Here is a 7,132-nt window from a genome sequence, read left to right on the forward strand (position 1 = left end):
GTGTGACGAATCTGAATTTATATGGAGTTAAATTTTGTTTTTTATTATTTCATTCTTTAGTGCTACTTATGTTGGTCTTGGGCCTGTTCGCCCACAGAGCCTTCCCACTGTGTGGACTTTTCTCCTCAGATAGCAAAACCCTTTGTGGCTCAGGCTCTGAGCCCAGGAAACAAGTTTCACCAACCAGGACCCTTAGCAAGAGCAATTTGTGAATTTGGTCATGATCTTCACGGTATTCCTGCACTGGTGTGCTACCTATGCCATTGAAACCACCATTTACTTATTTTCATATTAAATTGACATTAAAGACAACTACATTAAAATTACCCTTGTTTTAACTGATTCTATCTGTGAGATGTCTGACATGCTTGTTACATATTTTTCCCAATACAAATTGCAGCAACATTTTTGTATAACATTTAAGAAGCTCAACTCTGTATTGCTTAACTTGCCCTCTTGTATCAATGATGCTTTAGGAAACAGTGTATGACCCTCATTTTTTTTTTTTTTTTTTTGGTTTTTCTCTGGTACCAGGAACCGAACTCACGACCTTGTGCTTGCCAGGCAGGCGCTTTGCCGCTGAGCTAAATCCCCAGCCCCTGTATGACCCTCATTTAACTTATGAAATAGTTAGGATACACAGGAATGGTGTGATTTACTCAGTGCATGACTTAAAGAAATAGAGCCCAGGAACAGAACCCAGGTGTTCTGACCTTGACAGACCTTGGACTTTTATTTTGGATAAGTTAGAAGATATAAACACTCAGCTATAAATAGAACACTCCATAATCTGTGGCCTAGAAATGACAACTAATATCATTTTAAAATTTGAAGGCACAAGTATACAACTGTATTTTTCTTGAAAGAAGATTATTATATATCTAGTATTTATTAACATGCTAGTCCTTCTCCACAATATATTTCGCTACTTCCATGCCCTGGCCCTCTTCAGAGTTTTTTTTATATACATTTAAAAAACTAATCACTCTTTGATATTGTTTCTAATTATTCAGTATGTTTTATAAACATCACTGGATGGTAGTTTTATTGTAAATAGAGTTGCTTAAATTAAGGAAAACATGTCACTGACTGCCATGTTTCAATGAAGATACTTTTCATCTAACTGTAATTTCAGCAGTATCATGTTATAATACTGATTCCCAATTATTATTCCCAATAATTTATCCATTCTTCACATTATTATTTATAAGTAATTTCCATTTTAAGTGAAAGTTTTTACAGTGTTTCAGTTTTTTTCTATTAATGGGTGACATTACACATTTTGTTCTTAAAAAATAAATAAAACAGGGTGAGAAAATATCAGAGGCCTTGACATAGATTAGTATCATTTCCCATAGTTAAATATATTTTTAGAAGTTTGGAAAGTACCGTCCTGGTCCCATTCGCCTTGTCACTGGCCCCTTTTCTCTCAAGGCACTCTCCTTCAGGCTCTCTCCACCTAATGAATCCAGTCTGCACTCTCACAGGATTCCCCAGCGTCTGGAAAGAAGCACCAGTCTGATGGGTTTCCAGAGCGACTGTTTCGAGTGTAAACCAAAAGCTGTCTCTACTTGCCTGCAGTGCATCAGTGGCTTTCTGCTGTGCATAGAATAAAATGAAAACGATGGCTGTTACACAAGGTAGTGCACGATTTGAACCCGACCTTTCCACCACCGCTCAGAACTCTCCTTTCTCACTCTCCGTGCAGTGACAGCACTGGTTTCCTTCAGGTTTTTGAAGTCCTTCCCCAAATTTAGTTTTACTCTTTCATTCATCTGAAGTGTTCTTCCCCTAAATCTCAGCCAGGCTGAATCACTGTCACCCAGCATGCCTCAGCTCAATTATCAGTAACTTTAGAGAAATCCCCTGACTTCTGCTGATCTTTCTACCCACAGTGTCTGTTCATAGCACTTCCCTAATTCTCCCACAGCACACCGGATGTTTTTTTCAATAAGCATTGTAGCTCTGTTGTTGATTTATGTGTCAGAGTGTTGAGTGCTTATTCCTTCAATTAGAACACAAGATTTATAGGGTCAGGAGTATTCAACTCATGGCTTTATCCTTAGTGTCCAGACAAATGACTAGCTGGTAGTAATCAGGACAGAAATATCTGCTGAATGAATTCATGGGTGCATGAGTGAGTGAATGTTGCCTGGCTCTTCTCTTTCTCTTCATTTTTCTTTCTTTCATTTCCACAGCAAGTCACTTCCATTCATAATCTCTGTTTCATTATAGGAACAGCTCAGCTCTCGAAGCCCCCTCCCCAGACTCAGATTCCTGCCTTCCTTTGTTTGGGGGCGCTGGGAAACAGACCAGTTCAGAATCTCAGCATTTCCTCACCCAACCAAACTCACCTTATTAGAAGGATTGACTCAACTGTAAGGTGAATGAACTCATGAATTGTCAAAAAGAAATAATACACATGAATAAAGGTCATGGGGAAGTACAAAAGTAACATCTCAAGTCAAAAAATTGCATGTACCTGTGCAAACTGTAGTTTAAATTATTACAGGCTTAAAACTCCTCAGGAAACAAATCCAAATAATTTGGGTAGACATTTTACTGGAGATTAGATTTTAAAAAGATATGGTTAAAGATTACTAATGTGGTCAATAGGTTAGTTAATAGTTACTCCACTTTTACTATCTGTGTAATGGCTATGTGGAAAAAGGTTTTTTCTGTCAAAGGAGATAACTCCATTTTATAAAAATCTCTATTTTTGTACAATCTTACTTTTATAAAAGGTACATATGATCGTTCCACTATTTCTGAAAAACTTGAGACAAACGGCTACATGCCTGTCAACCTGCCATAAAACTTTATAACAAAGGGCTTTCTAGATTACAAAACAAACTCTGCCTAACAACTATGATCTCATTAGACTAGCCGCTCAGATTGGGTTATAAGGCCACACTCCTGCCAATAGAGTGAGACACAGTGGCCACCGAGTGTCAAGCATAAAACTTGAGCAGACTGCCTGCTCAGTGTGCCTGCTCTGTCTGGTGACGCATCCTTCTGCAGGAATAAAGTTTGTCTTGTTGAGACACTTTCAGAAGTTTGTGATTTCTTTTGTTTTGTAACACCAAAAAATTTGTACCTGGTAGCTATCAGGCTTCTAAAAGATGTATAGTTATCTGAGTGTGGAGCACTAATTTTGCTGAAGGAATATTTATTCCATTAAAGTATATCAGAAAATAGCTTATGCAATTAATTAGAAGTGACGTTTAATTCCTATACAGGGCTACATATTATATCCTTCAAAAATATTCATTTTAGACCAGTTTGGGAAAACTTATATTTCTCAAAAGTAAATAAAACCTTTTCTATAGTAGAGAGTGGCTTGGCAGACCTTATATTTTGCTCTTTACAAGCTAATAAGTTTATTATTCTGTTGATGGTGTCAGTGAAAACACCAGTCTCTGGGTCAGAGACAAAGGACTTTGTTGGTAATGACCCAGAAAACAACCTGAGTATGGGTTTGTTTGCTTCAGGTCTCTTTCTCTTCTCTCTCACAAGGGTGCACAGTGGGTGCAGACGGAAGTCTCCTTGTGGTGGCATGTGTCGCAGTGGAGCAGCTCTGAACTTGAGGAATCACTGCTTTAATAGCAAGCATCAAACAAGTTTGCTCTTTGTCTCATATGGGACACCATACCATCCTTCAGGGTTACTTCTTGAACTCATAGTTTCTGGCCCAAGGCCCATGAAAAGGATAACCTAGCCAGATAGAAAACTTTAAGACAATAACTGATATACTCCAGGCAAATACCACATAAAATTTACAGCAGCCATGAAAACACTTACCAAGAAAAATGTAACTAAATCTTAGTAGGAGAACTTGTTGGTGCTTTAATTTTCCTTTGTCCTATCTTCATGTGTTCTCTGGCTGAAGGGTGATCTTTAAGTGGTCCAGTGTGGGTTTCTGATGCCGGACCTCATTATCAAAAATACTGCTTGAACACTTTGACTGTCGGGTGGCTCCTTGTAGGACTTCTGAAAAGGACTTGCCTGAATCCTGCATAATCCAGAATGCTGTCAAGGCTGACAAATAGCTGGGCAGAGGACATTATTTAAAGAAAGAGAGAGAGAGAGAGAGACAGAGAGAGAGAGAGACAGAGAGAGAGAGAGAGACAGAGACAGAGACAGAGACACAGAGAGAGAGACAGACAGAGAGAGAGGGAGAAAGAGAGAGAAAACCTTCAAACTTGAAGATGGTCAATTTGGCACGGAGGTGGTTCCCCTGAGGAACCTATTCCACTCTTTAAGTTTGCAGGTTTGCTATTAGTAAAAGAGACATGAGAAGGATTTATTAGAGACTTTAGGAAACATTCAAAGTGGAGTGTGTGTGCTCAGAGAAAATGAGACAGACACGTTATGAGCCAGAGCTGGGTGCATGCAAGGGGCTGTCTTCCAGATGGTGACCTGGGAGGTGTGTTCTCATTGCCTGTTGGTTACAGTGCAAGCCAGCCACCTGTGTTTGCGGTTGAGATGTGCAGCTCATCAATACTGCTGATTCTTGAGGATGGGGAAATGCAATGTACAGGTGAAAAGGACATGTTAAAGTCCAGTTTACAGGCTTACTGTGTCTTTAAGATCTTTAGGAATTTTTTCAGTGAATTTCCTGGAAGGGAAAGAGGGACTTGAGTAACTTATGTTCTGAAGCTGAAGATTTTCATAAAACTACAACTTACAAAATCTCAATTTCCTTGTCTCCTTTCTACCCAATTTTTATTTCTTCTATCTTACTTCAAATTGAAATTATCCACTTTTGAAAAAGAGAAAAAAATGGATCCTAAGAGACCGTGGCATATTACTGAGATGTAGAAAGACAAGGACAACAGGAGTCCTAGAAGTAGAGGGGAGAGGCTCAGGGCGAGGAAGAATAAGTGAAGAAATAATGAGTAAGAAGTCCTAAATTTGATGGTAGCTATGAATCTGCACCTCCAAACAGCTCACCAAGTCATAGAGACCAAGCGGGATACGGTAAAACAATCCACAGTGGCGTAATCAAATTTCTGAAGGACAGATGGTGAATCTTGCAAGTTGAATGAGAGAAATAAATAATAACTTGGAAGGGATCCTTAATAAGATTAACAGTTTCTCATCAGATATCATGGAAACTGGGAGGCTTGAGATGAGATAGAATGCTGAAAGAATAAAGAACTGTCAAAGTATAACTCTACATTTGGTAAAAATATTTTTCAAACAGAAAAGAGAAACTGAGCCATCTCAAGACATGCGGCACTTAAGCGGTTTGTCACTGGAGAGTCCTCTCTACAAGGAGTCCCCAGGCGAGTCCTCCACACTGAGATGGAAAGGCACTCTTCAGCAGCTGGGGCCGCACAGGGATGATGAGCAACGGGAAAAGTAGCATGAGTAGAAAGCCAGTTTCTGTACTTATGGTGCTGTATCACCTCTTTTTCATATATGATTTTAAATTGCTATAAATGTGCACAGAATTGGTCAAAATGCATGTGATATTTCTCCATAGGTGTGAAGATATGCATTCTTTTTTAAAGCAGTGCAACTTAAATACTTTAGATGGATCCCAAATTAATACTATTTGTAGTAGTGTTTATCTTTAGACAAATTATCTTTGAGCGAGAACTAACTTTCCAGTCCTCTGGGGTTCACACAGTACTGACCTATGTTGTGGAAAATGCAGAGTGCTGAGTGGAGCTGGAGGAGAAAACTGTGCTTTCCTCTTTGGTCCACGCAGTCACACTATCCTGCATGTACCTGAATGCGTCCACATCCGCTTCAAACATCATTAGGCACATGTGCTTTCGCAGGGTGGCTTTGATGACTGAGGAGAGCTGTCATTTCCTGACCGTTGATGTGGTTTTTGTGTCTGTTACCATGCTAGGTCTATGTACCCATTAATATAAGTTTTTGGTACAAATCTTACAGTGAGCTGTACTCCTTACAAAGACCTTGCTGGGGCTCACAACCTAGTTTTAGGGGTCTGTGTTTCCTGTTCAAATGCTTTCCCAGGTTGTGGTGGCTTCCACCTACTGCTGCTATCGCTTGCCCTTTGCTTTTCACATTTACTGAGAAATGGTACCATTTTTATCAAGCAAATCTTATTCTCACTGAAAAGTATTTCAATATAAGCACCTTCACCTTATTCTATTTCCTATGCAGTTGCTCATGGGAATGTGAAAGATCTGACCCAACCATGTTTGATGGGTGCTAATGACTTGGTTCTAGAGTAGAAAAAAGCTTCTGCATTGCTCACATGCAGCCTCCAGCCTCTGCACAGACAAAAGCAGGCTGTGGTGCAAAGGAGGAATGTGAGTGTGCTGTGCTTGTTTCTGTGTTGATTTGGTTAATTTCTGGTGTAGAAAAGTCTCTGATAGACATGGCTTGCTTGTTAGGCAGTGAACAGAGTGAAAAATGCAGAGGAAGAGAAAAACACCACCACACCTTTCAGAGAGCAAACCTAGACATCAGGGCATTATTCAAGTGAACAGAAAGATGTTTAGACAAATAAAGAGGATTATCACATTTCACAGCATAGAGGATGAAGGTGGTTTCGTCTCTGCTGCACCCTTGAGCAAGCTCTCTTTCAACACGGATGAGGCATCAGTGCAAAAGCGAAGGAAGTATTCCAAGCTGCCCTACTTTCTGGTTTTGAAAAGAAAAGATTGTCCTGGCTGTGAGCTGGAACTGTTTGTTAAAGCAAGATTTCAAGACATTCATTTTGAAGGATTCTTTTGAATTACAAAAAAATTGCTTTACAAATTGACGAAGAGAAAGTGGTCTGGGGGCATCTGTCCTGATATGCAGAAGAGCTATGTAATGTGAAATGCTCCATGAATCACATCCACAGTTCTATAATAGAAATGTGTGAATGACTTTTCAGTGAAGGAAATGATTTAAAATAACTTCTCTTACTCAGAAAACAGTTGCTATTTGATATAAAATATGTAGATATATACACATCTCACAGTACTCACTGACTGACTTGGATCAAATGTTCCTTAGATTTGTAATGTAACTAAATGAACACATTTTTTCTTTAAGTAGTTCACATAACAAGTATCAGCATTTTGAATATTCCTTTCATCCTTATTGTGAGTTTACAAGATGGCAATGCCTTCTCAAGGGACCCTGAGAACTCTTCTCAAGTGGT

This window comes from Chinchilla lanigera, unplaced genomic scaffold (genome assembly GCF_000276665.1).
Source record: "Chinchilla lanigera isolate Chin_1 unplaced genomic scaffold, ChiLan1.0 scaffold00149, whole genome shotgun sequence".
In the NCBI taxonomy this organism is placed as follows: domain Eukaryota; kingdom Metazoa; phylum Chordata; class Mammalia; order Rodentia; family Chinchillidae; genus Chinchilla; species Chinchilla lanigera.